Genomic DNA, 25,117 nt, shown 5'->3' with positions numbered 1-25,117 from the left:
TGACATCAGATAACTAATAAGTAGAGTTGTGGTCTGACACCAACTCCATGACTCCAAAGTTCCTTTCTGTTGAACATGTTGCCTCCTTTGTTTTGGGACCAGCAAACTCTATCGCCCATGTTTCCTCCACTTTCCATCTATAAAATGAATATTCTGACCTAGATTCCCTTGAATAGCCCTATAGCTCTGGCATTTCTTTCAACATCTGATTTCCCTAAGCTTGTTTCATATCACAGTTCTGCAAGTTGAAAAAAATAATCTGTCCACATGGGCCTTGATAAATTTCACTGCCTCTCTTGTTTGAAAGAGGAGCTGAAGTGACTGAACTGCTCATCACTCTCTCTTTCCCAGTTTGCCCATTGCAAGGAACAAAGTAAAATAAAAGTAAATAGTAAAATAAAAATAAAAAAAATAAAAGTAAATAGTAAAATAAAATTAAAGTAAAAAAGTACAATAAAGTAAAATACTCATTCTCACTCTGGCTCAAACTGCTTCTTAATGAACCTCTCTTGATCAGAATGAAAAAGCAAAATTAAATGCTTTCCATCAGAATAAGAGCTTAAAATAAATCGCCAGGTAGAAGTGTGTGGATCAGTTGTTCATACACATATAGTCTATTGGCTGGCTTACTGCTATTTTGCATTAGCTCAAACTTGCTACTATGATGTTCCTAAATAAAGAATAACAATACCTCAGAAAGTAACAGAAACACCAAGAAAGCACAACTAGGAAGGATACAGGTGGGTTTAAGAGTGTCAGTCTTAGGAAAGCTGGATATTCAAGGGCTAAGTATAATAGTTAAAACAGGTAGACAGTGTACAATGGAAATTTTCTGTACTGGTTGCAAAGATATTTCTCCAACTTGCTGTATACTTATATTTAATGTCCCAAGGCAGTATTCTTCTTGGCCACTGCATTTAACTGCATTATTTGATAAGGCTGCTCAACTATTATCAGGGAGTAACGTCCTTGAATATATGATGATGCACAGATATTGAAGTAGAGTCATTTTCTCTTTTCTTGGAAAGGCAGTGTCATCCATGATTTAAATTCCATTTATAAAACCAAGGAAAACAAAACAAAATGAACTTCCAAGGATATGTAATGACAATAAATACAATACCTGATACTTTGAAATAATTTTCCAAATATCCAGAGGTTTCATGCATTATTTAAAGCAAAACACAAATAGAGTAAGCAACTCCCTTCTGAAATTTAATTTGTAAAATATAAAGAGGTCAGTTTACTTAATTGTCTTCATAATTATCTAAGTCATGGCTTTCTTCAGGGAAGGATCTGAAAAAAAATTGAACTTGCAGCAAATGTCTGTTGGAAAAAGTATTTGAGAAGTAGTTACTGTTTATCTAGATTAATTAAGTAGTTAAACTTCAAAAAATTTATAGCACTCAGAATCTACTCCACTCCAAGTAAAATTTATGCTTATTTAAATCTACAGATTCTTTGTCATAATCTAAAAGATCCATCTATAATTTCTAAACAGTTTTTCCATTACATTTAAACAATAAACATCATTTTAGAAACTGCACATTTATACACTCACTTTTCTTTCAAGAACTAGAAGGCAAATAATAATTTGCATATGCACCAAGAAATTCTATTTTTTCTTATTTTGAAAAGTTTTGAGTATTCCACTTTCATAAATTATAGTGCCAGTACAATTAGATCAGTAGTTAAATCAATATTTCTCAGTATTGTTCATAACCTCACATAAATAATAATAGAATAAAATTTCCTTTAATTTCATTAAAATTTCATTATTTTATTAATCACACTTTCCTTTATTTGTCATGTAAAAAGGTTGTTACAAATGACTGATTTCTTAAATGCATTCCCAAGTTAGAATGATGCATATACAATCAAATGCCCTATTTTGTTTTCATTTCATCTATTAAATTATTAAAAACAAACCAAGCACCAAGTAATTAAAGTATTAAAAATATACACTTAATTAACACTTTTTGTTTTATTTGAAATGAAAGGCAATAAAAGCACTAGTGGAACAGCATAAATATGGAACATGTTCTCATTTAAAGTTAAAAAAATTAAAACCTAATTTGTTACTATTTCCTGTTTAGTTTATGTTGCGGTAGTCTGATAATGGAAAGAAAGCATATATTCTTTCTCCCCTTTTCCAGTTACACTTTAGTATGTACTACAAAGGACACATAATTACGTGAATATATTTTCCAACTGTAGATTACGCTAAGTGCCAAGAGAAATGTATTATGTAGCTCTGCAACATGCAACAATAAAAGCACCAATAAAAAGAACTGCTACTGTGTGGATGGAGATCCACCTGTCCAGTATCAGGGACATATCACGATAATACAATCCAGCTGTGTTCCCTGAGAGAAAGAATTAACAGCTAATTCTTACTGAGACTATTTAAAATTATATAATTGCAATACATAGAGTTTATTTTCTTCCATTGTTTCATTACAAATGTTATATGTGGTATATACAAACATATATAAACAGATTTTTGATGTTATGTCTAAGTAATGAACTAGTTTTGCTGTGTAAAACTTTTAAGCAGAGGGTGGCATACTTTACCTGTGAAGAGCAGCGATTTTAGGCTTTGCACACCAGAAGGTTACTGCTGCACCACCTCACCCTGTACCATGGCCAGCACTAAAGCGGTCATGGGTGATTTGTAAGCAAATGGGATGGCTGAATTCTAAGGCAATCTTACTTACAAAATAAATTTGGCATGACTGTAATTCACAGATTTCTGGTATAGAAGAGAGCGGGAAGTAGTATTAGAATATAAAAGAAGTAAATCTACCTTCATCTATGTGCTTCAGAGCAAATATTATGCAGTGAAGACTCTGGAGACAGCCCACCTCAGTTTGCATCCGAACACTAACTACTACTTGCTAGTGATACAGCCTTTTGCCAAGTACACAACCCTATTTTCTCATTTTCTTTGCAAAGTGGCAGCAGGTAGAAGGGAATCAGGTTGCTGTGAAGATTAAACGAATTAACACTGGTAATTCACCCAGAACCATGTTCAGTAAATACTAAGAACTAAATAAATATTAGCTATTATCAAAAAAGTTCACTTAGGTACACCATGATCTGTTAGGACTTTAAAAAGGCTCATGCATATTGCACATCTTCTTGTTATCAGTAAGTAAACAAGCAAAGAGACAGATTATGTGCTTCTAGAATACAAGAATTCTGTGTGTATGAGATCATTTGCAGTTCCCCAAGGAATAATCCCAAAGCTTATTTATTCTTGTATCTCCAGCACTAAGCCATTGTCTAATATAATAGATGAGAGATGTGAAATGCATGAGGGAAAGAATGGCAGAATGAATCTATGAAGAGAAGAACAGAGGCATCCCTGAGAGCAGAGGACCATGGTGATAAGAAGTCTCCTGAGAGTTAACCAGAGAGGATATGTTTGACAGGATAAAAGCAAAGCACAACAGAAGTGAGGTGCTAAAACAGACACATCTTAGAAATTACAGCAGTAGGGGTTTTGAGGGCTAGAATATACAGTATTGTACGAGGAATCCAATGTCAGGGCTAGGATACAGCCACAGAAATTTAGGTCCCATCTGATGACTTCAATATAACTTTCTATAGATCACTGAAAGCCTGGCAGAGTTTGAGTGATGAGGGAGAGTGTGCTGGTAATTTAAAATACATTTCAAGAAGAGGAATATATTGAAAGGTGAAACTGAATTAAGTGACAAAGTGGGAGAAAGGATTTGTAGCTTCTTCAACGTCTCCAAAGAAAAAATATACTTGAACATTTTCTTTCTTTGTAGAGGAAGGACAATTAATATGAGTTTCAAACAACACACTGTAGAATCATTTCTCCACTTTCTTAAATCCTACTGCTTGTCTAAATCTCAGTGCTAATCCTAAACCCTAATGAACCTTAATTGAGAAATCTAAGCTCGGTCTCATGAGTACTGTTTTCTTAGGATCTGTTAATCAGCCTTCAGTTCTGTACTGAAATTCAGCCTACACTTTTTCCTATGCTCTTCGGTAGTGTGCAGCGGCATTCCTCTGGCTTCAGCGTGGACAAAGATCATCTGGATACCTCGTGAAAATGCAGACTGGCTCAGATGTGCAGTGTGAACTGACAGTCTGAACATTCAGCAAGCTGCTGATCCATGAGTCCCGCTTTGAGGTGCAAAGATGTAGAGAACAACAAGTTCATATTGCCAGCCTAATTTTATACTGTGCTCTTCCCTAGGAAAAGGCTCTTCTCTGGCTCCCAGCTCAAACAAGATATTTTAGTATTTACTCTTTCTCTCTTCACCTTGTGAAAATACCCAGCATTGCTCTCAGTCGCCTAAATAGATTTGTTCAGGCAGCTGCTATGTTGGCACAGTACCTGTGAGATTTCTCCAAATGAAGCTATCCAACAGTGCTTTCATACAGAATTTTTGACCCTCGTTTTGATAGGGAAGTTGTCTTGCTTCCCTGCTAAATTCTAACATCATTTTTTCTTAATTTTTCTTTGAATATTTCTTGAAAAGCTTTATGCCATCTTTTCCCTGCTGGATACACTTATGTTTAAGTTCAAAGGCAGCTCCCATTTCTCATTTTAAATTGTATTATCATATAGACTGAATGATAATCATATATAAATACTTCTCAGGGTATAATAAAATTTAACCGTTTTGCTGTTATAGGGTAAGAAAGCATATAGAAACTATAAACTCTCATTATATGAAACTGCATTCTTTGCACTAATTATACAATTTCTGCTACTTTTCCATTGACAGTAAATATTCTTTATGATGACAACATTTGAAATTTGAAAATTACTCTCTGAGCAATTTTGAAATGTATTTACTTCCCTGTTAACATTATCACCACTCTGCACAATAAATCTTAAAGATAGATCGATTAATAAAATATACTCAATGCTGATTGTAATTAAGTGTTACTTTTTTTTGCTCAAATTCTTTTATTGGTACATTTTAGGTATACAATACATTTACATTTATCATTGGGTGACTGTACCTGTGCATGATGTACCTTGGTTCTTATTTTTTACCCATTACCTGAGTGTCCTTCACTCCCTCCACCCTTCCCTATTTACACAGACTTTGTTTCCATTTTTTTCTTTTCTCATAAGTTTTCCTTTCCCTTCTTTCCTTTCCCCTTCCCCTCCCACTTCCCCTAAACAAATAATTGATAATTTGAAATAGGAAGAAATGGTCCAAAAATGTGTTACATTTTTTAATACACAAGTTGAATTTACATAAATTTCCTTAGCTTTTTTTTGGTGTTGGAAATTCTGAAGCCAGGAACCAATATTATACAACATCTTTTTGCGTGCACATTGGACACATTTCTCAGCTAATCCCCAAATGTATTCTTTGTTTCTGTCGCTTTGTAGTTTCCATTCTTTTATTTTTAATCAATTTTATTGGTATACTTTTGACATACATGATGATCACATTCATAAGGAACTTACCTGTACATAATATATCTTATTTCTTTTTTTCCCATTACTCTCCCTTCCCTTCAATTTTCTCCTCTCCATTCACAAAATTTGTTTCTATTGTTTTCTTTCCATTATTTATTTTTTTATTCCTATTACCTGCCTTCTTTTCCCCCTTCACCTTTGCTTATTCCCCTTCCCATTTAACATTTTTTCCTACTTCCGAGTATCTGTTATACAGTTTGGTCCTTATTTACCCTCTAGGTTTCTCACACAGGGTAAACAATGCAATATTTATTTAAACATGTTTGTCCAACGTATTTTACTTAAAATCCTGTTTTCAAGATGCATTCACTTTCCTACAAACGACAAATATTTATCTTTCTTTATGGCAGTGTAACACTATATTGTATATAAATACATTTGCTTAATATCTTCATTTTTTGATGGGCTGTTTCCAAGGTTTAGCTACTACATATTTAGCTGCTATAAGCATCTGCAACGTGATACTTTTAACTCTTTCAGGAAGATACCGAGAAGGGGAATGCCTGGGTTAAGTAACCTCTAGCTTTAGTTTTATGAGGAATCTCCACTCTGATTTCCACAGGGGTTGCACCAGTCTACACTCCCACCAACAGTGGAGCAGGGTTCCTTTTTTCCCACAGCTCCACCAGCATTTGTTATTGGTTGAGTTCTTGATAAAAGTCATTCTTTCTAGAGTGAGATGGAATCTCAGTGTTGTTTTAATTTGCATCTCTTGAATGACCAATGATGTTGAAGATTTTTTTCGTACATTTATTTGCTGCTTGTACTTCTTCATCTGAGAAATGTTTATTCATTTCAAAGGATCTATTTTTGGATTGGGTCTTTAAATTTGAGGGTCTGACTTTTTTGAGATCTTTATAGATTCCAGATATGAGTCCTTTGTCTGAGGAATAGATTGTAAAATTGTTTTCCCATTCTGTGGGCTGTGTCTTTACTCTGTTGGTAGTTTCTTTTCCTGTGCAAAAGCTTTTTAGTATGATGTGATCCCAGTTTTTGATTCTTTGTAATATTTGCTCCATGATGAGGGTTTTGTTCATAAAGTCTTTGCCTACACCTATGTCTTCAAGAGTTTTACCTATTCTGTCTTCCAGGAGATTTAGTGTTTTGTTTTAATAGATTGTTGGGATTTTGCTGTTTTTTTGGTTTTCTTTTTTTTGGTACCGGGGATTGAACTCAGGACCTTGCACTTGAAGACAGGTGTGGTGCCACTGAGATAAATCCCCAGCACAATAGTTAGATTTGTGTTCATTTCAATCAACCACATGGTCCCTTTAAGGGTATATATGTAGGTATTTTGAAAACAATAAAGAAAATCTTGGGAACAATAAATGAAATATATGGATACTGATTACTTGACGCAAGGAGATGTGATCATCAAGCAACACCCAGTATTTCAATTTGTGATGAGTATTAAATGTTTCATTTAAGGATTTTTTTAACATGAAAAAGAAGGTGCAGAAATACAGATTACATTATGAACGAGGCAGCATTCTACATGACAAATTCAAAACAAAACATATTTATGAAGGAAATGTATCAGCACTGAACAGAGTAGTTGAAATTTAACCCAGGCTGCATATGCATAAAATGATCTGACCACAGGGCTATGCAAAATAAATTATTTTCAGAACACCAAAATGTCAACCATTCTGACTGAAACTGCCCCATTCCCTTGGTGAGTATTTGGAGAGAACTTGTATATAATGTGAAAACAATTGGCATGATACTTAAAGACTGCAAAGAATAGAACATAGTTACAAACATACTTGTAATGCAATTCTGCATAAAATATACACAGTCAATCTTACTACTACAGAGTTTTAAAAACAAAAGACCATCCAGACTAAAAGTTAGAACTTCATAAAAGAAGAGTGCTTATCATTTGTATATTATTGATAGAAAACCAATAAGATTTGTTGGAACAGGGAAGATATCTAATGAAGTTATTCATTTAAAATTTGTTCAAAAATGTTTATAACATTGTAAATTGCTGCTTATACCATCTTAAAATAGTATACTATGAATACACTTTAAATACACTCTTTAATCAGAGAACAAAAGAAGAACTTGAAGAAAGTGTTTCTCAAAATGAGGTCCAAAGGCCCAAAAGAATTCCAATGTGAAATCAGTAATAAACATGTGAAACAAACACCATGCATGATTATTCTACATTCCGAATACCCTAAGGCAAAGAGCAACACTTAAAAGCAAGATCATAAACATATTTCTGACATGTTAGAATTCTCTATATTGTTATGTTGTGAAGACTGCTTTTTGTTTTAAATCAAGTTCCAGGCATTAAGAGAAACATATATGCCTTAGAAGGGAACACATGAATGTCTAAAAATATTTTCCTTTGATATTGTCATTATGTTCATACTTAGTTATTTGGAGAAAAGACAATAAATGCTTTGGAAAAGTTACATTTCAAATAAAATGCGGCATCTAAATAAATGAACAGATAATTTATTAAATGCTAACAAATTTTAAATAATTCTATATTTAAAACTACATATCTTATCTAAAACTAAATTTGACTAAGATTGTACCATTGTAACTTATTTAGATGATGATGGTTACTTTGCATAAAAATAGTACTAAAACAGCGGGATGCTATATCTGGAAACTCCTTAATAATAAATTGCTACCAATTTTAATAAAGATAGTGTGAAGAACTCTGCTCTTGACATGAATTCAACTATGTATTTCATGTTATTCTATTAAATAAAAAACTTAACTAAGAAGATAGAGCTATAATATAAGTGTTTTCTGCAGATTTATTCAAAATTGGTATTTTTTGTATTTCCCTAAAGACTACATAAACTAGGCCCTAAAAGAACAGGTAATACGGTTTGACGAGAATCTAGCATAGGTAAGACATTGTATTTAAAAGACAGATTATTTTACGGTATAATAAATAAGAAGAAAAAATATTAGGCATTCTGTCTCCACTCAACAAATGGAATGTGTTCACAAGTTAACAAACAATTACCTCATCGTTATTTAAGTCAAATGATGAAAAGCAACTCAACAAAAAATTCAATATTCTGTATTATAGATTATAAGCCAGTATTATATCTAAATATTACTATATAAATGAAATGAAAATAAGTTTCCAGACATTATGAAATGGTTAATTCTATCCAGGATGGTAATAAGTTTTTCCATGCATTAAATGGCAAAAGCAGAATGCATAGTTGAAAAATCAGGATCAGACCCATTCTTCTTCATACATTATAAGTCAATGGATATACTCAAAACCTGCAAATTCATATCCTTCAACTTTCCTCACGATGTCATTATCATTGTAAGCTGGAAAGGTTCATTAGTAAATTGAGGATCAAAGTTGTCCAAACCGAATCCATCAGAGATATTTGGTTTAAAAGGAGGTATCACCTGCTTTCGCTCCATCATATCCCAGTCAACATTTTGAAAGAATGGATGCTCTTGAACATCAGCAAAGCCCCTGTAAGGATGATAACCCAGTCATTCTTTTGGGTCCCTTTTGAGAAAACTCTCCAGGACACTTGCAGCTTTTACAGACAGGAAAAGAGGTATGAGAATGTCTCTTTCCAAAATTACTTGCAAGAGATTATTGTTTGAATTTTGGTCGGAGTTATCAGAGGTCTCATCAAGATGGAATGGAGACTCTCCGATCATCATCTCATACATCAGTACTCCAAGAGCCCACCAGTCCACAGCAAAACCATAATCTTCCCCTCTTACAATTTCTGGAGCCAGGTAATTAGGAATGCCACAGAAAGTGCTGGTCATACCTCCTGGCTGTAAGCCTTCCTTACACACACAGTAATCGGTGAGTTTAATGTGCCCTTCTGAGTTGAGTAATAAATTGTCCAATTTCAAATTTCTAAACAGTATCCCTCGCTGATGAAGACAGTTGAATGCTAAACTGATTTCTGCAGAGTAAAACCTGGTGTGTTCTTCAGGAAGCATTCTTTGTTGCGGCATATGAAACATCAGATCCCCACCATTTATGTAGTCTAGAACAAAGAACACTCTGCTTTCTGTCTGTAAGCAAGAATGCAGTCCAACTAGAAAATGACAGTTGGATGCCTGCCATGAAACGCACTTCTCTGTCTGTACCCGATAATGTTGACATGCTCTTTTTTCACTGCTTTCATTGCATACACACAATCTGATTTTTTCAGTTGGACTAACAGTACTTTCCCATAACTTCCTCTGCCAATCACACGGAGCAAATCAAAGCCCTCAAGACCTAAACCAGATGAAGTTTTGCCACTTTCCCTGTTGTTCCCTGCCTCACTCTCTTCATCAACTTGTTCTAAAGCCTCATGAGTTGAAAGGTTACGTGGCATTACTGTGTGCGCATGGTCTGAAGCCATGGATGATGGATCGACTGGCACCATGGTCTCCGATGGTAAAGAATGCTGCCCACATTCAATTGTGACAAGTTTGTGGCACTTCTTGTGAACCGAGAGTTTCTAGTTGGTGCACTTATATACCTGGCAGCCAAGTTCCCCTACATGGTCTGTGCAGACAGCACAGTGAGCCTGCCTGCTGAAGGGTTTGGCCTGAAAAGCATGGCCATTTGCAGAATACAGCTTTCTCCAGCAGCCTGCAGCTCTGTGGTAGATGGATTTCTCTTCTCCTGGACAAGGCACTTTAGGATGTTCTGGTGTACAAGATGATGCCTGAATTAAGAGCCCAGAATCGTTCTTTAGCTCAGAAAGCCTAATGGCTTCATCTAACTCCAACTGAGGTGACGCAGTAATACATGTCCCCTTCCTGCTCTACCCAGTGTGTGGTGAAAAGCTGTTTATTATCAAACATCACACATCTCACTCTTTATCACACAGGCCCTCAAAGGAGCTGGAATTCTCAAAAGATCTTGTCATGATGTCTCTTCCCAAAATCAGGGCCGATCAGGTAGAGGTGTGGGTGGTGGTGGTGCCCGGGAAGAAGGGATCATAGACAGCTTGGCCGCCCAGGGAAACAGGCAGGCCAGGGCTTGGAGAACAAGAGCGGCCTGACTGCCTTCAGGGACCACACTGACTGGAATTCTGCAAGGCTCTCTGTGAAGATGTGTCCAGTAGTGGCAGCCAGGCCTGGGTGGATGTACACCAGGCTTCTCAGTATCTCTCAGGGGCCAGTGGCTGTGACTTCAGTCTCCCTCCCTGGACTTTGACTCTCTAGGATTTTTGTGCCTGGATCTGGGGAGACCTGACCAGAGGTACTGGGTGTTTCTGGGCCTGGTAATACTTGCCCTGGACTCTTCCCAGTTTCTGTACCATTGGTATTTGGGCTTAGGGGCCCTTCCCTGGGGTACCTTGATTTTGGTAGGTCACTGTGGTCACTCCCAGGGAGACCTTCCCTGGGGTGTCTGTGACAGTCATGTGGCTGCTGCAGTGTGGTCTGCAGTGTCTGGATGGAGTCAGCCATCTTCTTAGTCTTTCACAGACACTTTCTCTGCCTGGGGTCCTGAGGCTGCGGCCTCTCGAAGTGGAGAAGCAGCTCATGTTCGCTGTTGACCGTCTCTGGCCAAGTGAGCTTGGGAAATGGCTGTTACTAGATTGTGATGCCCATTAGCAAGGGTTCCAAGTTCTGTTTGGACATAATGCCAAGGAAGTGAGGTCACGTCTTGGGGTTCCACAACCTGTGTCTTCCCTCTAATAAGAAGACTCAATGGCTTATCTTTTTCTTCATACTAAGTAAAATCAGTGGCTACTTACTTATTATTTTTATCTGAGTATTCTGAGTATTAATGAATCCTATCTATGTGTCATCTTTTAGTTTTTTACTTGTGTATTACTGGGGCTTGTATTTTGCATCTCCACAGTCAACTATATCCTCAGACTTTTTTTTTTCCCAGATACCTACTAAGGGTCTCACTAACACACCAAGTTAATGGTGTTGGACTCCACCATGTGATCTTTCCTCAGCCTCCCAGAGTGCTGGACTGCAGCCACACACCATCCTGCCTGATTTAGTGTGCTATTTAGAAACAGCACAACTGTGATATCAGGCACTGATGTCATTTTCACTTTTACATCAACATGTGTGCAGTGACACTGTGCATGTGGTGGGCACAGTGCTGAGGGGTCTTTTCCATATAAAGAAGGAATTTTCTATGATAATGCAGTGCTATAGATTTACTCTTAGAGAGCCACAAAATTTTGTAATTCTTTTATTTTCTGGATTTTTCAAATTAATTTTATTGGTGTAATTTAGATACACATAATGATCACATTCATCCTAGGGAATTTGTACCTGTACGTGATATATCTTGCTTCTTCTTTCCCCAAATCCCTCCCCTCCCTTCAATTCCTCTTCTCCTCCTTATTTACAAAAGCTTTGTTTCCTTTTTTCCTTCTATTATCTTTTTCTTTCTTTTCCTTTCCTTCTTTTCCCACTCTCTCTTCCATTGATCCCCTCTCATTTGAACATTTTTTCCTATTTAACAATATTTATATTTGACCTGATTTGTCAATTTGATTTCTCACACCAAGAAACAGTACAATGTCTAAACATGTGCATCTGATTTATTTCACTTAAGAGTATGGTCTCAAGGTATATCCATTTATCTAGAAGCATCTCAAGTTTAACTTTCCTTATGGCAGAATAGTACTCAATTGCATAAAAAAAGCATAACCCACTGAGATTCCATCTCACCCCAGAAAGAATGACTGCTATCATGAAATCAACCAATAACAAATGCTGGTGGGGCTGTGGGGAAAGAGGAACGCTACTCCACTGCTGGTGGGAGTGTAGACTGGTCCAACCACTGTGGAAATCAGTATGGAGACACCTCAAAGAACTAAGACTGGAAGTCCCATTTGACACACCTATTCCCCTGTTGGGTATCTTCCACAAAGAATTAAAAGAATCATACCACAGTGATATATCTGCACCCATGTTCATAGCAGCACAATTTGTAATAGCTAAAACTTGCAAGCAGCCCAAATGCCCATCAACTGGAGACTGGATAAAGAAAATGTGGGTTTTTTTAATAAAATGGAGTACTACTCAACCATAAAAAATGAGAAATTAGAGACATTTATAGCTAAATGGATGCACATTGAGGCCATACTCTTAAGTGAAATAAATAGGACACACATGTATAAATACCGAATAGTTTCTGTAGTGTGAAAAACTGAAAGTGTATATGAGGAATAAAAGGTAGAAAAGATAATGTGAACTAGGAAAAAAACGGTCAAAGGTGAAGGAGAAGGGAGAGGCGTAGGGGAAAGGAAAGAAGGGAATAGAATTAATATGAGAAAATGAAAAAATGGAAAGAAAGTCTTAGTAAATAGGGAGGAGTGGAGGGGTTGAAGGGAGGGCAGGGGAACTGGGAAAAATAAGAACCAAGAGAGATTATGTAAAGGTGTAAATTTCCAATAATGGATGCCATTATATTGTATACCTAAAATGTACCAATAAAATTAATTTTTAATATACCACATCTTTTTTATCTATTCATCCATTGTTGGGCATTTGGCCTATTTCCAAGATTTAGCTATTACAAACTGATCTGGTACAAACACAGGTGTGCAAATATCACTGTGGTATGATGCTTTTAAGTTTTCCAGATGATACCAAGAGGGGGAATAGCTGGATTAAATGGAACCTCTAGTGTTAGTTTTATGAAGAATCTCCACTCTGATTTCTACAGTGGTTGCAACAGTCTGCAATCCCACAAACAGTGGAGAAGGGTTTTCTTTTCTCCACAGCCCCACTGGCATTTGTTCTTTGTAGAGTGAGATGGAAGGAATCTCAGTGTTGTTTTTATTTGCATCTCTTGAATGACCAGTGATGTTGAAGATTTTTTCATATATTTATTGGCTGCTCTTACTTCTTTGAGAAGTGTCTTCATCATTTGAGAAATTTGGGAGGGTCTGACTTTTTGAGTTCTTTATATATTCTAGACTTTAGTCCTTTGTCTGTGGAATAACAAATAAAATTGTTTTCCCATTCTGTGGGTTGTTTCTTCACTCTCTTGGTGGTTTATTTTGCTGTGCAAAATCTTTTCAGCATAATGTGAAGTTTTTCGACTCTTTGAAATTTTTGCTCTGTGATCAGGCTTTTGTTCATAAAGTCTTTGCCTACACCTATGTCTTCAGGAGTTTTACCTATTCTATCTTCCAGAAGATTGTGGTTCTGTTTAATATTTAGATTTTTGAGCCAATTTAGTTTAGTTTAGTGCATGGTAAGAGCTATGAGTCTAGCTTTAATCTTTGGCATGTGTAAAGTCAGGTTTTCCAGCACCATTTATTAAAGAGATTATCTTTCTTCTATTGAGGGTATTTGACCCAAAGCTTTGTCAAAATAAGGTGCCTGAGTGCATTTGGATCTTGATTCTGAATCTTTGAATCTGTTCCAGGGATCCTCAGGTCTTTTTCTTTTTTTTTTTTTTCCTCAGTACCATGTTATTTTTATCACAGTAGCTTTTTTTTTCCTTTTTGCACTTTATTAAATTCTTTTATTGGTACATTGTAGGTGTACAACACAATTACATTTCTCATTGGGAATTGTACCTTTACATAATGCATCCTGGTTCTTATTTTTACCCCATTCCTAGGCCTCCCTTCACTCCCTCCACCCTTCCCTATTTACAAAGACTTTATTTGCATTTTTTCCATTTCTCATCATTTTTCCTTTCCCTTCTTTCCTTCCCCCTGCCCCTCCCACTTCTTTCCCTTTGTCCTTTTTCTTCCTATTTCACATTACCTATTATATATTTTAGTCCTTATTTACACTTTCAGTTTCTCACACCAGAGAAACTATTCAGTATTTTTACATGTGTATTCTATTTATTTCATGTAAGAGTATCGCCTCAATGTGCATCCACTTAGCTATAAATGTCTCTAATTCCTCATTTTTTATGGCTCAGTAGTACTCCATTTTATTTAAAAACCCCACATTTTCTTTATACAGTCTCCAGTTGATGGGCATGTGGGCTGTTTCCAAGTTTTAGCTATCACAAACTGTGCTGCTATGAACGTGGGCGAACATATATCACTGTGGTATGATTCTTTTAAGTCTTTGGGGAAGATCCCCAGCAGTGGAATAGTGGGATCAAATCGGACTTCCAGACGTAGTTCTTTGAGGTATCTCCATACTGATTTCCACAGTGGTTGCACCAGTCTACACTCCCACCAGCAGTGGAGCAGGGTTCCTTTTTCCCCACAGACCCGCCAGCATTTGTTATTGGTTGATTTCATGATAGCAGCCATTCTTTCTGGAGTGAAGTGGAATCTCAGCATTGTTTTCATTTGTATCTCTCGAATGGCCAAGTGATGTTGAACATTTTTTTCATGTTTATTTGCTATTTGTACTTCTTTGTGTGAGAAATGTCTGTTCATTTCAGATGCCCATTTTTGGATTGGGTCTTTAAATTTGGGAGGTTTGATCTTTTTAAGTTCTTTATAGATTCGAGATAGTAGACCTTTGTCTGAGGAAGAGCAGGTGAAGATTTTTTCTCACATTGTGGGTTGTCTCTTCACACTGCTGGTGGTTTCTCTTGCTGTGAAGAAGCCTTTTAATAAGAAGAGATCCCATTTGTGGATTGTTTGTGCTAGTTCAGAGGCAACTGAGGTTTTGTTCATAAAATCTTTTCCTACACCAATGTCTTCAAGGGTTCTACCTAACCCCTGTTCCAACTGGTTCAGAGTTTCTATTTTAATATTTAGATCTTTAATCCATTTTGATTTTAGTTTAGTGCATGGTGAGAGATATAGGTCTAGTTTTAATCTTTGGCAAGTTGAAGCCCAATTTCTCCAGCACCCTTTATTAAAGAGGCTATCTTTCCCCTAATCAGGGTTTTTGGCACCTTTGTTGAAGATGAGGAGGCTGAGTGTGTCTGGGGTTGTTTCTGCATCTTCTAATATGTTCCACTGGTCCCCAGGTCTGTTTTTTTGGCAGTACCATGCTGTTTTTATCACAGTAGCTTTGTAGTAGAGTTGCAGGTTGGGGATTGTGATACTTCCTGCCATGTCTCTGTTACCTAGAATTGCTTTTGCTATTCTGGCTCTCTTCTTGTTCCAAATGAATTTTTGGATTGTTTTCTCAAGGTCCATGAAGTATGCTGCTGGAGTCTCAATTGGAATTGCATTAAATCTATATAGCAGTTTGGGAAGTATGGCCATTTTCACTATATTAATCCTTCCTACCCAGGAGCAGGGGATGTCTGTCCATTTTCTGATATCATCTTCAATCTTTCTTTTCAGTGTGCCATAGTTTTTCAGAGAAGAGGTCTTTGATTTCTTTCGTTAGGATGATTCCTAGGTATTTCAGGTTTTTGGATGCTATTGTGAAAGGAATTGTTTGCCCTATTTCTCTCTGAGTGAGCGTGTTGTTCACATAGAGGAAAGCTATTGATTTTTGTGTGTTGACCTTGTAACCAGCTACTTGACTGAATTTGGTTATTAAGTCTAGAAGACTTTTGGTGGAGTTCTTGGGGTCTTCTATGTACAGTATCATGTCATCTGCAAATAATGACAATTTGACTTCTTCATTTCCTATCTTTATTCCTTTTATTTCTTTTTCTTGTCCAATTGCCATGGCTAATGTTTCCAGAACTATATTGAACAAGAGTGGTGATAGTGGACATCCTTGTCTTGTTCCTGATTTTCGTGTGAAGGATTTCAGTTTTTGACCATTTAGTATGATATTGGCTGTTGGTTTTTCATAGATGGCTTTTATCAGTTTGAGGTAGAGACCATCTATTCCAACTTTTTGTAGGGTTTTTATCATAAATGCATGTTAGATTTTGTCAAATGCTTTTTCTGTGTCTATGGAGATAATTATATGGTTTTTGTCCTTGGCTCTATTAATATAGTGTATTACATTGATTGATTTGTGTATATTTAACCATCCCTGCATCCCTGGGATGAATCCCACTTGATCAGGGTGTATGATCTTCTTGATCATTCTGCATTCTGTTTGCCATTATCTTATTAAGGATTTTTGAATCTATGTTCATTAGTGAGATTGGCCTACAGTTCTCTGTTTCAGTTGGGTCTTTCTCTGGTTTGGGGATCAAGGTGATGCTTGTTTCCAGGAATGAATTTGGGAGTATTGCTTCCCTTTCAATTTCATTGAAGAGTTTAAACAGTAGTGGCAGCAGTTCCTCTCTAAATGTCTTGTAGAATTCAGCAGTGAAGCCATCAGGGCCTGGGATTTTCTTAGTTGATAAGTTTTTAATTACATTTTCAATTTCTTTGGTTGATATTGGATTGTTCAGAATTTTTAGTTCTTCTTCGTTTGACTTTGGTAATTCATATGTATCTAAGAATCTGTCCATTTCTTCTGTGTTTTCCATCTTATTGGCGTATAGGTTCTGGAAGTAGGTACTGATGATCCTCTGGATTTCTGCTGGATCTGTTGTAATTTCACCCTTTTCATTCCTAATTGCATGGATTTGGGCCTTTTCTTTCCTTTTTCTGACCAGGTTGGCTAAGGGTTTGTCAATTTTGTTGATTCTTTCGAAGAACTAACTCTTGGCTTCATTGATCTTTTGTGTCATTCTCTTGGTCTCCATTGCATTGATTTCTCCTCTGATTTTTATAATTTCCTCCCTTGTATGAGCTCTGGGGTTGTCCTGTTCTTCTTTTCCTAAAAGCTTGAGGTCCAGCATCAGGTTGTTTAATTGGGCTCATTCTGTTTTCCTAATATACGTATTCACTGCTATGAATTTCCCTCATAAGACTGCTTTCTTTGTATCCCATAGATTCCGATATGTTGTATTGTCATTGTCATTTAATTGAAGGAACTGTCTGATTTCTTCTTTAATTTCCTCTGTGACCCATTGGTTATTCAGAAGTGTGCTGTTCAATTTCCACATGTTTATGAAATTCTTTGAGTTTCTTTTGCTATAGATCTCCAATTTCATCGCACTATGGTCTGATAATATACAAGGGATAACTTCAATTTCTTTGCACTTACTTAAACATGTTCTATGTGTGAGTATGTGGTTTATTTTGGAGAATGACCCATGTGCAGCTGAGAAGAATGTGTATTCTGATTTTGTGGGGTGGAAGACTCTGTAAGCATCTGTTAAGTTCATTTGTTCAAGAGTTCGATTGAGTTCTAGTATTTCATTGCTTATTTTTTGTCTAGTTGATCTATCTATTTATGACAGTGGGGTGTTCAGGTCCCCCACTAGAATTGTATTAGTGCATATATGACTTTTCATGTCCATTACTATTTGTTTTATATAGTTGGGTGCACTAGTGTTTGGTGCATAGATATTTATGATTGTCATCTCTTCCTCTTGGATTCTTCCCTTTACAAGGATGTAGTGTCCTTCTTCGTCTCTCTTCATCAGTGTTGGTTTGAAATCTACTTGATCTACAAAGAGGATAGCTACTCCTGCTTTTTTGGGGGGTCCTATCACATGGAGTTTTCCACCCTTTAACTTTCAGTCTATGAGTTTCCTTTTGAATTAAGTGTGTTTCTTGCATGGAGCATATTGTTGGATTTTGCTTCTTGACCCATTCTGCCAGTCTATTTCTTTGATTGGTGAGTTGAGACCATTAATGTTGATGGTTATAACTGAAACGTATTGACTTGCCATTGCCATGACTTTTTCATTTTGTTGGGTTCTCCCCCTTTACATTTAATTTCTTGTCATGCCAGATGGGTTCATTCTGCTTTGCTTCCTGGGGTTGTGATCCTCAATGTGTGTTCCCAGGATATTGTGTAAAATTCTTTGGAGTGCTGCTTTGGTATTCATGAAGTTCCTAAGGTGCTCTTTGTCATGAAAGTATCTTATTTCTCCATCATTTTTGAAAGATAGTTTTTCAGAGTACATCAATCTGGGTTGGAGGCTGTTTTATTTTAGGGCTTGGAATATGTCACTCCAAGCTCTTCTTGTCTTGATGGTTTGTGTTGAGAAGTCTGCTGTGATTCTGATGGGCTTTCCTTTGTATGTGATGTGTTTCTTTTCTCTAACTGCTTGTAGAACTTTGTTCTTCCATTGAGTTTCTGGAATCTTAACAATTATATACCTATGTGTAGATTTTTTTTGATCAAGGCTATTTGGAGTCCTATATGCCTCATTTATCTGTATGTCAAGCTCTTTTCCCCTTCTTGGGAAGTTTTCTGCCATTATTTCTGTGAAGAGATTTTTTTATGTCATCTGCACTCTCTCCTGTTTCTTCATTGACTCCAATCAGTGTTATGTTATTCTTCTTTGCATCATCTAGCAGTTGCTGGATTGATTTCTCATGTTCCCTTATAATTTTGAAGCAATTTTTCTTCTCCTGGTCACTAATTGCAATCTTATCTTCTATATCTGTAATTCTGTCCTCACATTGGCTCATTCTGCTGTGTAGACTTTAATGGAGTTTTTCATGTCCTGGAAATCTATTTGCATCTGTTTTATGGATTCCATTTGTTTCCTATGTTGAGATTCCATGATGTTCCTCAGGTCCTCTCTAGATTTATTAATCATGTCTTGCACTAGGAGCACAATTTCTCCTGTCATCTGAGAAATTATTTCTGATTTCATTTTTTCCAGATCCCCTTTTGTTGCCCGTTCAGTGGGTTCAGGTTGTTGAGTATCAGAGTGTTTTATCTCATTTCCCTTTGGGGTTGCTGTAGGTGATCTGGAAGATTGGTTTTGAGATTTATGTGTTTTCGCCTTTTGACTGTGGGGCGGGGCGGCGGGGGCTGTTTGTTCCTGCAAGGATTACCTCCTCTGAGATGGGAGAGGTGGGACAGGGGCCAGGAACAGTGGTAGGGATGGTGGCCCAAATCCCTTTCCTGTAGGCTGGGAGCAACAGGAGGGATGGTGGCCAGGAAGCCCCTTCCTCTGGTCCAGGAGCAGTGGGATGGCAGCTCAGAAGCCCCTACCTCTGGCTCAGGAACGGTGGGAGGGATGGTGGCCCTGAAGTCCCTTCCTCTGGGCCAGGAGCAGCGGGACAGAAGGTGGCCCACAAGCCCTTTCCTCTTGGCTGGGAGCAGCGGGAGGAATGGTAGCCGGGAAGCCCCTTCCTCTGGACCAGGAGCAGTGGGACGGTGGCTCAGAAGCCCCTACCTCTGGGCCAGGAGTGGCAGGACTCAGTACCACGGTCTGGTGGTCCAGTGTCCTCTGTGTCTTTGTAGTGTAGAACCAGGTGGCTTTACGGGGGGGGGGGGGGGATCCAGTGTATTGTTGCCAGGGCATGGGCTGATTCAGCCTGTTCTGCATGACTCAGGACCTTGGTAGGGTGTGCGCAGACCTGTCTGTCTGCAGTGGGCTGATTATATCACAGTAATTTTGTAGTATAATTTTCAGTCAAGGATTGTGATGCCCCTGGCCTTGTCTCTGTTGCCCAGAATTGCTTTTGCTAGCCTAGGTCTCTTCTGGTTCCAAATGAATTTTAAGATTGTTTTCTCTAATTCCTTGAGGTATGCTACTGGTATTTTGATCTCAGGGTTGTGTAACAGTTTTTGAAGTATGGCCATTTTCACTATATGGCTCTGCCCATCCAAGATCAAGGGATATCTTTCCATTTTCTGATATCCTCTTCAACCTCCTTTTTCAAACTACTGTAGTAAAAACTACTGTAGTAAAGATCTTTGACTTCCTTTGTTAGATTGATTCCTAAGTATTTCATTTTTCTGGATGCCAATGTGCAAGGTGTTGTTTCACTAATTTCGCTCTCAGTGAGTTTGTTATTTGTATACAGGAATGCTACTGATTTCTGAGTGCTGACTTTGAATCCAGGCATGCAGCCAAATTTGGTTATTAAATCTAGGAGTGGTGTTTTTTGTGGTGTTTTGGGGGTCCTCTATGTAGGGTGTCAGTTCATCTACAAATAATGATAATTTAACTTCTTTTCCTCTCCTTATTCCTTTACTTCTTTTGTCTAAATGCTCTGGATAATGTTTCTAGAATTATACTGAATAGGAATGGTGATAGTGGCCATCCTTGCCTTGTTCCTGATTTTAGTGTGAAAGCTTTCAGATATTGAGCATTTAGTATGATGTTGGGTATTGGTTTGCAATAGATGGCTTTTATCAGATTGATATAAATGCCTTCCTTTCCAATTTCCTAAGTGTTTTTTATCATGAATAGGTGTTGGACTTTCTCAAATGTGTTTTCTGCATCTATTGTGATTGTCATGTGGTTTTTGTCCTTGGTTCTGTTAATGGTGGTATATTCCATTTATTGATTTGCATATGTTCAACTATTCCTGCATCCTTGGGATGAATCCTACTTGGTCACCCTGCATAATCTTAATGATTTGCTGCATTTTGTTTGCCAGTATCTTATTGAGGAGCTTTGCATTCATATTCATTAAGGAGATTGGCCTGTAGTTCTGTTTTTTGACTGGATCCTTCTCTGGTTTTCCTATCAGGGTAACACTTGTTTCCAGGACTGAGCTTGGAAATAGTGTTTGCTTTTCCATTTCATTAAAGATTTTAAGGAGTAGTTGCTCTAAATTTCTGGTAGAATTCAACAGTGATACCATCAAGACATAGGTTTTTCTTTTTCTTTTTCCTTTTTTTTTTTGGTACAGGGGTACAGGGGATCAAACTTGGGTCCTTGTGCTTGTGCAGCAGGAGGCGAAACCACTGAGATAAATCCCTGGCCCTAAACTTTTTTTTTTTTTGGTACTGGTGATCGAACTCTGGTCCTTGAGCTTTTGGGGCAGAAGGTTGAACCACTAAGCTAAATCACCAGCCTGGGTTTTTCTTTCTTAGTAGATTTTAATTACTTCTTCAATTTCATTATGAATATTGGGTTATTTAAAAATGCTGTATCTTCTTGATTCAGCTTTGCTAATTCATATGTATCTAGGAATAGCAGTCCATTTCTTCTAGGAATTTGTCCATTTCTTCTGAGTTTTCCATCTTATTAGTGTATAGGTGTTCTCGAAGTAGGTGTTGATGATCTTCTGGATTTCTGCAGGATCTGCTTTGATTTTACCCTTCTCATTCCTAATTGCGTGGATTTGAGACCTTTCCTTCCTTTTTTTTGATAAGGTTGACTATCTCTCTCAAGGAATCAACTCTTTGATTCATTGATTCTTTGTACTATTTTCAATTGCTTTAATTTCTGCTCTTACTTTTATAATATCTGCCCTCTTACATGCTTGGGATTTAACTTGATCTTTTTCTAGAAGCTTGAGGTTCAATATTAGGTTATTTATTTGAGACTTCTGTTTTTCTGATGTGGGAATTCACTGCTATAACTTTTTTCCTGCTTTCATTTCATCCCATAAATTCCAGTATGTTATATTGACATTATCATTTAATTGTAGAAACTGATTTCTTCTTTATTTTCACCTGTGACCTATTTGTTGTACAGGACAGTGTTGTTTAATTTCCATGTGTTTACATAGTTTTGGGGGTTTCGTCATTGATTTCCAATTTCTTTCCACTATGATTGGATAATACGCATGGGAGAATTTTAAATCCTTTGCATTTACTTCAGCATGATCCATGAGCTAGTATGTGGTCTAATTTGAAGCAAGTCCCATGTGCTGTGAAGAATGTGTATTCTGATGTTGTGGAGTGGAACACTCTACAGATATCTACTACGTCCATTTTTTCAAAGGTTTTGTTCAGCGTAGATATTTCTCTGATTTTTTTTGTCTAGTTGATCTATTTGTGACAGTGGGGCCCACTTTTACAATTAGTACTTACCTGATTTTTCATATCCATTAGTATTTGTTTTATATAATTGGGTGTGTTGGTATTTGGTGCATATATATTTAAGATTTTTATCTCTTCACCTTGGATTGTTTCCTTAACAAGTAGGTAGTGACCTCCCTGTCTCTTCTGATTAGTCTTTACTTGAAATTCACCTCGTCAGCACTTAAAATAGCTAACCCTGTTTTTTTCTGGGTTCTTGTGACATGGAGTATTTTCTTCCATTCTTTGACTTTTAGTCTATCCATTTCTTTATGAGTTATATGTGTTTCTTGTATGAAGCATATTATGCCACTCTACCAATCTGTTTCTATTGATTGGTGAGTTAAGCCTGTTCATATTGATTGCTATAACTGATATGTATTGACATTTTCCTGTTGTTGGTTCCCTTTCTTTCTCTTCTATTTAATGTTTGCCTTGCCTGGTGGATTCAGTCTATTGGGATTCATGGAATTTTTTCTTCATTGTCTTTTTCTAGAATATCATTCAGAACTTTCTGGAGTGTTGGTTTGGTGGTCATGAATTTCTTTAGGTGATCTTTATCATAGAAGTATCATTCCTCCATCAATTTTGAAGGATAACTTTGTGGAGTAGATACATGTGTGTTAGAGGTTGTTGTCTTTTAGGGCTTGAAATACTTCAATCTCTCCTTGACTTAAGGGTTTGTGTTGAGAAGTCTGCTATGATTCTGATGGGTTTCCTTTTATAGGTGATTTCTTTTTCTCTAATAGCTTTTAATATTCTGTTCTTGTGTTAAATTTCTGGAATCTTGACTATTACACTTGACTATTAGTTTTTTGTCATGGCTAATGTGACTTTTATATGCCTCACTTATTTGTATGTCAAATTCTTTTTCTGTGAGTGGGAAGTTTCCTGAAATTACTTCTGTGAACAGGTTCTGTATGTCCTTTGTGCTATCTTCTGATTTTTCATTGATTTTGATTAATCTTATGTTATTCTTTCTTGCATTATCTAGAAGCTGCTAGATCAATTTTTTGTGGTCATTTGCTATTTTTAAGGTGTTTCATTTGATGATCATTAAACAAACCTGTCTTCCAGATCTGACAGTCTATCTTCACATTGGTTTTTTTGTTGCCTATACTTTCAATAGAATTTTTAATCTCCTGGATATCTGTTTGAATCCATTTTATAGAATCCAGTTCTCTCCTCTGTTGGGCATTCATGGTTTCCATCACTTTCCTAAGCTCCTCTATTTTTTAATCTGTATCTACTCTAGATTTATTAACCATGATTTTCATTATGTTCATCTTCTCTTTAGTTATTTGTGGAATTACTCATGATTTGTTTTTTTCTAGAGACTCATTCATTTGCTTTCTTACTTCTGCTGCAACCATTTCAAAAAGTTCAGGTGGGAGGATTTTGATGTTTTTCTACTTCAGTGCTCCCTGAGTTTGCCCTGGGTGAACTAGAGGTCTGGAGTTGCATCTTATTTCTTTGTTTTCTTATTTTCTATATTTTTTATTTGTTTTCTGAATTGATGCTTGCTAATTGCTTATGGTAGGTAACTTTATTACTAGTGTCAAGAACTTTTTAGGAAATGATTAGTTTTCAAATGTCTTCTAGGTGTTGCTGGATTTTGGCTTTTGAGCCTGTCTGAAGATCCTGCCTCTTCAATTTATTAATCATAAGAAGTTGTTGCCCGTTTGGCCCAGCACCCAGTTCTTTGGTACTTAATTATGGTAATGTTTATGACCTCAGACAATCTGGGTATTGGCATACAAAGAAGAACAACTGATCACATAACTATGTCACCTTCACTAAAGAAGTACAACCCAGTGATACCAATAACATCAAGCCAAGTCTAGAAAATGACAAACTGTGGTAAATGTTACTTTAGCATATTTAACCAGAGGTACAACATTCATAGTTATATAACAAAATCTAAAACAAATCAGAAAATATATACAATAAATGTCCACACAATGGAGTGATTTTCTCAAGGGAGAAAATTTAAAAGGGATAAGAAAAAAAAGCAGAGAAATAAAAGACGAGAAAGCAATTAGAAGCAAGGTTGAAGGACAAAGGAAAATTACCAAAACTTTTGGAATCTGATGGAGAAGGCAGGAGGGAAAGAAAGAAGGAAAAAATTTTAGAAAAAGAAATCAAAACAAAGCAAAAATCCTAAAAACAATGTTCACACATGAAAAAAACAAAAACTAATCAAGACAAAAAACCTATGAACAAAGAAACAAAGAAAAAACAAAAGCAAAGAGAGGAAGAAATTTCTCTGTGATTTCAAGCCTGTGGTTATTTTTTGAGGCCTACAGTTTTGCAGTAGTGTCTGATTCAAGGCATTCCTCTGCTCTCATTGGTAGACTAAGAAGGTTAAACCTAGATTCATGCTGCATCTGTGCTGGTAGCAAGTTGACAGTAGGATTAGGATGGGATGCTGGATAATACCAGTAAGCCTGCAATAGGGTTAGCATAGGATGCCGATTCTGGTGCTTTGCAAACCACAGAAGTTCAAGCTGATCCTGGCCTCTGATGGTGGCTTTGGGACCTGAGTTGTTCAGCCTACTACACTCTGGGTATCTCTTCCTGGAACGACCATGGCTCCCTAACCCTGGATGTCTCCCACAGTTGTCCCTCACCCAGTCCCTTTCAGATTTCAACACTGGGAGCCCTGAGATAAAGCCAAACCATGGCTGTTCTGAGTAACAGATTCAGTTTGTCCTTCCATAAAATTACATCTGGCCCAGGACCCTATCCAGGGGACATAGCAGTTGCTCGGACTGGAGTCACTCACCTGCTCTTGTAGCACCTTATCATAAACTGCTCCATTCCACTGGTATGCTTCTTCCTGGAGATCTCTGGAGTCATCCACCCTTATTATTGTGTCTCTGTAGATTCAATGATCCTCTCTTATGTTGTGAACTGGGCAGAAAGTGGAGTTTCTCTCCTCCTTTTCTTTGTTGTGGTTTGTCTCCTCATTTTCTCTGTGGGCTCCAATTTTCCCTTCTGATCCTTCCTGGGTCTCAGGGATCCACCTCCCTCCTTCTT

General features: G+C 37.0%; 1 protein-coding gene and 1 long non-coding RNA gene across 2 annotated transcripts in view; both read right to left on the bottom strand.

Annotated features, from left to right (window-relative positions):
* Znf385d (zinc finger protein 385D) overlaps window positions 1-25,117 on the bottom strand; it is a 1,018,268-nt gene that overhangs the window by 901,485 nt on the left and 91,666 nt on the right. The window lies entirely within an intron of this gene.
* On the bottom strand, window positions 86-19,481 carry LOC110345685 (uncharacterized). Its single transcript, XR_015439542.1, has 2 exons — window positions 10,785-19,481; window positions 86-8,942 (listed from the first exon to the last, which is right to left on the bottom strand). It is a non-coding gene; the product is annotated as an uncharacterized LOC110345685 (long non-coding RNA).

Source organism: Heterocephalus glaber, unplaced genomic scaffold (assembly GCF_053883595.1).
Source record: "Heterocephalus glaber isolate CG9 unplaced genomic scaffold, H.glaber_assembly_v1.0 deba00001472, whole genome shotgun sequence".
Taxonomy (NCBI): Eukaryota; Metazoa; Chordata; class Mammalia; order Rodentia; family Bathyergidae; genus Heterocephalus; species Heterocephalus glaber.
This window is presented reverse-complemented; position numbering and strand designations above follow the sequence as displayed.